This window comes from Capsicum annuum, chromosome 6 (genome assembly GCF_002878395.1).
Source record: "Capsicum annuum cultivar UCD-10X-F1 chromosome 6, UCD10Xv1.1, whole genome shotgun sequence".
Lineage (NCBI taxonomy): Eukaryota > Viridiplantae > Streptophyta > Magnoliopsida > Solanales > Solanaceae > Capsicum > Capsicum annuum.
In genome coordinates this window covers 192,634,342-192,645,114 of record NC_061116.1, presented here as the reverse complement: position 1 = coordinate 192,645,114, position 10,773 = coordinate 192,634,342, and positions in this window count along the sequence as shown.

Sequence of the window (10,773 nt, the reverse complement as noted above, 5' to 3'; positions counted from 1 at the left end):
CTCATTCGGGTGATCCTTGACCTACTTTCGGAGGGAGAAATGACTTCAAATGCCCAAGCCTAAAAAATATAAATAGGAACAAGCAAAAAAAAGTTATAATAATTATTCAATATAAATTAATGGATGAGTAGACAAATAGTGATTAAATTTATCATGAAACACCCAAGGAAAGTCATATAATATGAACGTCTTTGGTGATAGCTTTGTCAGTAAATATTTGACAGTCAAGTTATAGCTATCATACCCCCAGGGATAATTGTTGAATTTCTCAGAATCCTCAGCAAGCTTCAACAAATCATCTTCTATGACTTTGTTGACGTCTTTTGCCAATATAACGAAATGGGAAAACCAAACTAAGCACAATTTTTCCTTGTACTCCTTTGATATGGTTTTATCCTTGAGATCTTTTATTAACTTATTGACTTTGTAGTCACATCCATCAATGTCCAACAACCCATTTATTTTTTCTTTTCATTTGTTTCCTTGATGAGAGGTTCTTCTGAACGATCGCATCTCAAGCCTGTCTCCATGGAAAACTCTTTCAAGCTAAAACAAATTGGCATGCCACAGTAGTTGATCTAGATTTCATCTATCTTCTTGCCTCTTCATTTGAATCTTTATCATCCCCCACGTATTTTATCTTGCGTTTGAGAATAACATATAACATGATTATTTGGAAATGGTCAGTATGATCCTCAGGTAGCGCAAGAAAGTGTCCAAAACATCTCTTCTTAAAAAGTTCGTCTATGTTTTTATACTTCATAGTTTTCCTAACGTCATCAAAAGGCTTCTCCAACTGACATTTAAGTACAAAATCACCATTTAGTTCTCCAGGGTCATCTATTGGCATCGCAGCTTAAAACTTATCAATACTAATAGTTTTGACAGTCTCATGTTGGAATTTTGATATTAATTCACGCCCCATTGGTGATGCATTATCATCATATTGATCATCATCCTCTTTCTCGGTTTTTTCTTTCTCGTCTTCTTGTTTATCTTTTCTTCTTCTTCTTCTTCTTCTTCTTCTTCTTCTTCTTCTTCTTCTTCCTCTTCCTCACTTTTTTCCTCATCACTATCTATAGACCTTTGTCTATCTTCCACAACGTCGTTTTCATATCTTTCCTCAGCTTCACTTTTCCCTGATTGAGATTGTTCAGGAAGCTTCTTTGAATCCCTCTATACTCTAGCCTTTTTTGTTAGGTGGTCAAAAGTTGATTCAATTTCACTTTCTTTCCTTTTGGGAGACATGTTTTACCTACAAATAATAGAAAAATAAAAAATGCATTACAATTGATGTATGAATAAATTTTAAAAAATACATTACAAACACCACCAATACCAACACTACCAACAGCCACCACAAACACCATCACTACCGACACTACCAACACCACCAACCAATGCCACCAACACCGCCATTAAAAGCCACCAGAAATACCACCAGTGCCACCACGCTGATCACCCTCACCAACTATGAATACTACCAGTGCCACCAGCAATGCCACCACCACGATCACCAAACCACCATTACCAACAACACAACCAACACCACCTCCAATGCCACCATACTAACACCACCACCAACAGCCACCAACAATACCACAAACACCATCCAACAATACCACGACAATCAATGGAACACTACGAGAAAAAGTAGTATATTATCGGTTTTTTTCTTTGATTTTACTATCAAAACTCAAAATTGTTAACCCATTCTCAAAGATAATACGACTAAAAGTCTTCTTTTTATCATTAACTAAAAAGCCCTAATTTGTAGGAAAAAGAACAAATATATAACTTTTCTCAAACTCTATTACCTATGGAGACAGAGAAAATAATGGATAAAAGCAAGAATGAAGTCAAAAATAACAACTATGTGGTTAAAAATGGGAAGGAAATTGATTTGTTGTGAAGGATTGGACAATATGTTGAGTAGTTGTTTCCTGTATTATTGAGACAGAAAGAAAAGAGTGAGAACTCAAAATTTGAAATGATGAAACATTTTCATGCAAATAGATGATTTGTATGGGTTGATATGTATTTTGAAAAAGAATGACAAGTTTTGAAAATATTAATTTAGTCCGAATTGATCTTAATTATTTTTTTAAATTTTAAAAAATATAATTTTTAATTATCTCATCGTAATAAAGTGTATTAAGTACAACTGGAACACTGATGAATTTTAGGTATTAGCTTAATAATAAGTTAATAAGAATCGTTTCAACTCAGAGTGATCGATTGATGACTCAGGTTAGGAGAAACGCAATACCAACATCATGTAATTGCGAAGACTCAATTGAAGTTGTAGTTGACCCTATGTACTCATCCATAGTTCTAGCTAAATCAAATTTGGGTATTAGCTTAATAATAAGCTAATATGAATCATTTCAACCCTGATTGATCGATTGACGACTCAGTTCTGAAGAAGCATAATACCAACATCATGCAATATAGTTGACCCTGTTAACTCAGTCCTAGTTATAGCTAAATCAATTTAGGTATTTCAAATAATAAGCTATTATGAATCGTTTCAACCTGACAAATTGATTGATGACTCGGGTCAGGAGTAGCACAATACCAACATCATGCAATATAGAAAGCCCGATCAACTCATCCTTAGTTATAGCTAAATCAATTTTGACATTTCAAATAATAAGCTAATATGAATCATTTCAACTATGACTGATCGATTGACGACTCAGGTTAGGAGGAGCGCAGTATCAACATCATGCAATATAGTAGGCCCTATCAACTCATCCCTAGTTGTATGTAAATCAATTTAGGCATTTTAAATAATAAGATAATATAAATCGTTTCAAATCTAACTGATCGATTGATGACTCGAGTCAGGAGGAGCGTAGTACCAACATCATCCAATATAGTAGGCCCTATCAACTCATACCTGATTTTACCTAAATCAATTTAGGTATTTCAAATAATAAGCTAATATGAATCGTTTCAACTCTGACTGATCGATTGATGACTCAGGTCAGGAGGAGCGCAGTACCAACATCATGCACTATAGTAGGACCTAATAACTCATCCCTAGTTGTAGCTAAGTCAATTTAGGCATTTAAAATAATAAGCTAATATGAATTATTTTAACTCTGATTGATCGATTGCCGACTCAGGTCAGGAGGAGCACAATACCAACATCATGTAATATAGCAGGCCCTATCGCCTCATCCCTAGTTTTAACTAAATCAATTTAGGAATTTCAATTAATAAGCTAATATGAATCATTTTAACTCTAACTGATCTATTAACGACTCGGATCAGGAGGAGCGCAATACCAACATCATGCAATCTAGTTGACTCTGTCAACTCATCCCTCGTTCTAGCTAAATCAATTAAAGTTGTAGTTGAATATATGAAATCAATTTAGATTATATAAAAAAATAAATGTTTAACCTGCTACAACAGATGACTTATCTATTGGAATTTATCAAACAGATTAATGAATCTGTTGCAGCAGATTACATATTTGTTGTAAATTATCAAATAGAATTTGTCATCTGTTGCGACAGATGATTGAGCCATTGGAAATTTTCAAACAGAAATTGTCATCTATTACAGCAGATGACTTACATGTTTTAAGATCTTTTTTATTTTAAAGCAATTTTTTGTCTGAGATAAAAAAGATAAAATATTAAGGCGGTAAAAAATATTACTTGGATAACTCAAAAATCTCCTCCTTGAGTAGCCTTAGCTAAACTTTTCAATGTCATATCATGTCACAGTCTTCTCGTGCCCCTCAAAGTTATTAATGAATATTTAAAATCTATCTCTAGAATTCTCTCTCCTTCAACCATAAATTAACTTAACTCATCTCTCTTCTTTCTTTTAAAATTCTCTTTCTCTCCTCTTTAGGGTAATCACAACCGTCTTTTCTTTCTCTCTTTTCTCTCCTCTTTCGCATGAGGATCCTTTCAGATCTCAACTGATCAATATCTTTTCTCGACTGAAATGATTGTTCTGATACCTTTGCTTTTTTGATATTGCAGGTATGGTTCACTATTGCTCTTTTCTTCTTGTCTTCTTCTTTGTATGTTATTTAAATTAGATATTTACATCTGTTGTTTTTATTGATTTACCCATTACCAATATCTTATTTATTAAGAAAATTGAAGGAAAGATTTTAAGTCTAAACGAATGAACCTTTATTTTTATAAAAAATATGCAAAAAAAGTCATTTGTTAGGAGAACTTAAAAACCCTTGTTGTTAGTGTAGTGTTTTTTATGTATTTTGTTTGTTACTTTGTTGGTGGTGCTGTTGTTGGTGTTGTTAGATCATGTAGTGTTTATGTTGTTGATGGTTTTGGAATATATAGTGTTACTTCTTTATTGTTGATGTTGTTGTTGGTGTTGCAACAGTTTTCTCAACTATTGCAACTGATGAATTAGCTTTAAGAACAGACGGAGAAAATATTGAAAGAAATTAAACCAGTAACAAGGCTGGTTTGATTTGTTCCAATAGATAATCCATCTGTTGCAACATGTCAGCCATCTGTTGCCACTTATGCGTCGCCTGTTGCAATAGATGACTCATCTGTTAAAAAGAAGAGGAATCTGTTGCACCAGATGGGTCATCTGTTGCAACACTTATTGTCATGTGTTGTATTCATTCAATTTTGTGTTACCCTTTTGTAATGTTATTTTTGTTCTTCTTTTGTTTAGCATCAAATATTTCTCTTATTTACCGATAAAAGGAAGTGAACGAGGATCAATTTTTACTCGACCTGTATTAAAGGCTAGAGTAAAGATGGGTTTAGAGGAATAAACTGCTTGCAGATGGAACCACTTCAAATATGGAGGGTATGTATTTCTAACCAACCTATCGTGAAAACGTACATCTAGTACACTGATTTTGTGAATGTTGGTTCGTTACCTATTACGCGTTACTCTTTTAAACAAGATATGGCCTTTTATAGTTAATATTATTAGGTTTGAACTGGTAAGGCTAAGGGACCAAGTAGGTGGTGTCGATACCCTATTACAGTTTAATGGAGATTTTGGTAATATTTATGTGTCAAGTTTGGAGGAAGGTTCAAGTTTTTGGCAGGAGTGTAAATATTCAAATAGTGATTGTACTGATTTTAAGGATTTAATGGACTTTTGAAAGGCCTCTGAAACCTCGCACTGCCATAAACAAAAATAAAAAACCAATAATTATTGCCCTAGTCCAAATTTATATGGATGAATTGCTCGAGGAGACTATTTACAGTAGAAAGTGATTGGGAGAATACCTGTGCAGAAAGGGAGAGGTGGAGAAGATCATATATCAACTAAGACCTTATTAAAAAATAAAAACAGGGCAGAAAGGAACGTGTAGCGAATCTGGATGATGAAATTGACATGAAAAATGAAAAAATTGAATGAGTTGCAAATGTAAACGTGTATCTAAAAATAAAAATCAATAGTCTATTTTGAATAGAAAAATATTGAAGTGGACTAGAGTTGTGCACTTCGTTAGGGGACTGCAACTAGCTAGCGTGGCCTGAATGAAGACCCACAAAATGCAGGACCAAAACTCTAAGGTTGCAGCTTTGCGAGCACCAATGGTGGTAAGATTGTCGGTTAGGAACGAAACCTAAACCAACAACTCCTGAAGTAAAAATAAGGGATCAAGCCAAGGTGACAATTTCTAAAGTTAAACTTGTACCCCATACTTCCTGTTTATGGTTCTGTTCTGGTCAAAGGCAGTGGAAACAACAAGGTATAGGATTTATGCCCAACTTTAGACCTTTTTGTTTCTACTGTCATTGACCAAATCAAAACCACAAACAGAAAGCATGGGATGCAAGTTAGATGTAAGAAATTGACGCCTTGGCTTCCGTTATTTTTACTTTTGGAGTTGTTGGTTTAGGTTTCATTCTTTACTAAAAATTTTACCAATCCTCTGTGCTCCCCTAGCTGCTTCCTTAGAGTTCTGGTCCTGCACTTTGTGGGTCTTCATTGAGTCCAGCTCGCTTGTCACAATCCCTAGAAAAGTGTCCAGCTCCAGTACTCTTTAGCATTTTTTTTTCAAGAACGATTGACGGATTTTAATATTTGGATACACTTCTACATTTAAAGCTCATTCAGTTTTTTCATCTCTCAAGTCAATTTCATTGGCCAGATTGGTTAGAAGTTCCTTACTTGTTTCCTAGTGTTTCTTCTAAAACAAGGTTTGAGATGATATATGGTCTTCTTTGCCTCCCCTTTTCTGCACAGGTATTTTCCCAATCACCTTCTACTATATAATAGTCTCCTCGAGCAACCCATCCATATAAATTTAGATCAGGAGAATTTCTATTGGTTTTCCATTCTTGTTTGCTACAGTGCGAGGCTTCGGAGGCCTTTTAAAAGTCTATTGCACCATTAAAATTGGTCCAATCACTATTTGAATGTCTATAATGCCATCAAATATTGATCCTTCTCAGACTTTGACGTATAAACATGAGCAAAATCCGCATTAAATTATAACAAGGTATCGACACCACCTTCTTGGAACCCTTCAGCCTTATCAGTTTGCACATATCAAACTAAACTGTAAAATTCAGGATCTTGTTTGAAGGATCGATATCTAATTGGTAAGAAACTACATTTACAAAATCATTGTACTTTATATTTTTTTGACACGAAAGCTTGATCAATAATACATAACTCCCACGCATGAAAGTGGATCTATTCATCTGCATCACCTTGTTCTTTCTACCCCATTAATGTCAGATAGTGTTTATTATTCACTTTCTATCTTTAAGTAGTGTACACGACTACGGAGGCTAAGAGGGTAACCATCTTCAATATCAGAGGACTACATGCTCGTCAAGAAAAAACAAGTGCTACAAGTTGTGACTTTTTCACCTTTTTTGTTTTTGAATCTATTTTTTTTATTTTATATAATAAAACAGTCACCAATTTGGATTAATTAAGGTATGTGATGACTATTAAAAATGATCTGAACAGTCGTGACTTTTTGTCTAACAAATTTAGAATAGCTGATAAATCAAATTTCCCATCTATTGCAACTGATGAATCAACTGTTAGAAGAAATCAAAACATCTCCTCCAATAGATGGTCTATCTATCATAATAAATAATCTGTATGTTGCAGTAGATATCTCATCTGTTGCATATACAGACCATCTGTTGTAACAGATGATAAATCTGTTGTGACAGTGGGCTATCTATTGCAACAGATGGATGATATATTGTAACAGCTTAATATTAACGACTGTTATTAAGAGAGAAACCATTTTGAAATGGTAAGAAGTTTGAATATAAAAGAAAAAGTCATGACTTTTCATAGAAAATAAAAAGTCAGCAGTTTGAATGTAATAATACAATAGAGCTGAACAGTCGTGCCTTTTTGGCTAACACATTTAGATTCAATCCTCTATAAATAAGTCCCTCCTTAATCTTCATTCTACCCCACTTTATTTATTTCTTGTATTTTGTCTCTTCGTATTACATCTTCAACCACTTCTCTTCAAAGAGCATATCCCTTTCTCGTTGAGGTAAGTTTTTTTTGTGTAAATCTATTAGTTGGTAGTATACGTTGTATTACATTTGGACTCTTTTTTTTACTTTTGTGTTTACGTTTTTTGTCAATTCATACATGTTCTAGATATGAATGATCCTGTTTGAAACATTGCTATTCTGCATGAAACCGTGCGAGAACTTCAAAGGCAGGTTAATAACTTGTAGTGGGAGTTGGGTGCCGTGAGAGCAATGATACTCTGAGAAATTCGCAAGCCGAGGAGGGCCCTGCTGCTGCGGGTTGAAGATTGACCGACTGACAATAATAATGATAATGATGATAATAATAATTAGAATGTATTTATTTTTTTAGCGTATATATTTTAATTTTTATATATCAGATCTATACCTAATATATTTTATTTTTTGTTTAATGAACAATTTATTTTTAGTCGACTTTGGGTTTTTAATTTTTATTTAATTTTTATTCTGTCTATTTCTTTTTCTCAATAAACATGTCGACGGTTGGAGGTAAGGAACAATTTTGAATCCAGTAACAATAGTAAGAGTTTTGCAGTCTTTCAACAGATGGACCATATGTTGAAATAGATTGGTCATCGGTTGGATTCTGTCAGCAGATTATCCACCTGTTACAACAGATTTGTCATCTGTTGGAGGAAAACATTCTAGTTTGATGAACTGTATTGTGTTCTTCTAGATTATGTCCATCTGTTGCAACAGATGGCTAACATGTTGAGAATAATTTTATGGCTTGCTGTATTTAGTTCTTGTTTTGCCTCTTTTTGTTGATGCACAATTTATTAAAAAAGATATTTTATATAATAAATGATAACATTTACATTTACAGTAATGAGTTAAATATATAAAAGTCCATAACAAACAACAACACAAGTTTTTGCTATTACAACGATCATGGCAGATTATGATGCAGACATGTAGTTCTTTTGTGGCCAGCGTTCTTACATACGAGTACTTGTTTCTTCTTGATGGAAATGATTCTCCAACTCCACACCTCCTCTTATATGACCTTCTTCCCGATTTGATAGTGCTTGGGTCAATATATGGAGGAGGTATTAATCTCCCCAAAAGCTCTGCAGGAACAACCCAAGATTCTTTGGGACACCGGATAATATGCCTACTATATGTCATTGTATATTTTTTCATCGAATAATATGGAGAGGAGTACTCATAAATTTTAGTTTCATATCTTACACTGTATTGAGATCGAAGCACTACCATAGCATGTGGATAGGGTATTTTGTCCAAGTCAAAAACTCTGCACGTATAAGATCTTGTTTGAAGATCAACCATGGCAATATCACCATGACCGTTGATACTAAATTTGTAATTTGCTACTTGATTAGAAAATAACCTATTCCCTAGACTAATATTCGTTGATATTATTTTTTTGGCTTCTACAACAAATTTGGTTTTGGCATTGTCGAATATCACACGCCTTTCATGAAAAAAATTGTCATACTTCTGGTTTATTTTATCAAACAGAGCTACGATGGAAAATTCTCTTTCAGATTCACCGATTCAGATATGTTTGATATTATAATATTGTACCTATATGAAAGAATCACTTAGTACGACATCATACTAAACTTGTAACTCAAACAAGATATTAAATTCATAAGAATGTACCTATTTGCCAGACAAAATGTCTGACTCCTCTCTTAAAGCCGACACGTACGAGATGTTCTGCTACCTTAAGATGCCTATTCTTTATTTGATTGAAATGGTCTAAAAACTCCTCTCTACTATATGATTTAGCTGCTCTATGAAAAAGGTCACGATCCTTTCGTTGTGAAAGTTCCGAATATTATCTCCAAGATGCTTCATGAAACAACCAAAATGAGCTGCAGTGTAGAAAATTGAACCCATCTTTGGAATACTTGGGTGCCTATCCGAAATAAAATACAACTCTTCTATATATTCGATGCAGCTTTGCATCTGTTTAAAAAAATATCTGTAAGAGGCATCACATCCTTGTCTGCTTCACAAAAAGCTACAGGAAATATGTGATCTCTGCATCCTATACCACCGCCGCTAGCCAAAACTCCATTACAGTTGCTCCTCAAGAAGGTTCTGTCCACGGCTATGACTTTTCTTAAATATTGAAAATCTTAAATCCAACCTCCATAGGATACAAAAAAGTACTTAAACCTTTCGTTTTCATCAATATGCAACGTCGTCTTACTTCTGGGATTTGTGGACTCAAGAATATAACGATAGGCATCAAGGACTTCATACCCGTGCTTGTGTGTCCCCCTAACCAAGTCCTTGGCAATCTCTATGACCGTATATATCTTCCAATAACTAATCATGACACCCAATTCCGTAATGAGTTGATTGGGCATATCCCTTGTAGAAGGGCCTTTGCCATCAGGGAATCTATTCTTGAAATATTCACCGAGGACCTTTGTCGTGGCGTAAGGATTTGGCCTAAAATATGCTCTGAACCACATATGTGATACTTTTCATATTTATGAATGATGAATCCGTCAGAACTTAAATACTTTACCGCTCTCAACCACCACTTGCAGTTCGAATTAGCACATCTGAAGCAAAAGACTTTGCTTGAATTAATCACCTTCATTCTTCTGAAATCTTTTTCAAGCAAGCAATAAACAAAGAAGTAGAAAGTTCTTTCTTATTCTTGAATGACATTCCCTTGTAAAAGCCGGTCTCATTGTCTTGACGATTGCCAGAATGTGTCAATTGAGAAGAATTGCCCACCGTATTGCTTACAACAATGGGAGTTAGTGTTTGATCATTATCTGGAATATTCATGATCAGATCATCCAACCTATCATCAAAGATGTCTTGTTGTTGTTCTTCTTCTATATTATGGTTCTCATTCTCTCTCATCTGTTCAACCACTTATACCCTTAACACCGACCTGGCTGAATCACTAAGATAAGCACGCAACCGAACCTGATTGGTTATCTTAAAAGGTAGTACCCTCTGATTTTCAAAAGAGTTGTGCATGTAGCTGATGACGAGTTCTTTTGGTTGATAATTCAGTCCACAATATCTGATGATTAAGTTTACAAAATCATCATATGAAACATCACTTTGGACTGTCATAGCTATCATCTCTAGCATTTTACCCTCCTTCCAATGCCATACATATTGATTACTTTTCTCGATCCAATGACCATGACAATCCACTCCTATTGTTATTGATCCCTCCATTAGTGGTACCTAAATAAAGTCATTTGTTAAAAAAAGTTAATAAGGACATCATAATAAAATTAATAGTGATTTCTTAGTGCCGTAACATGAA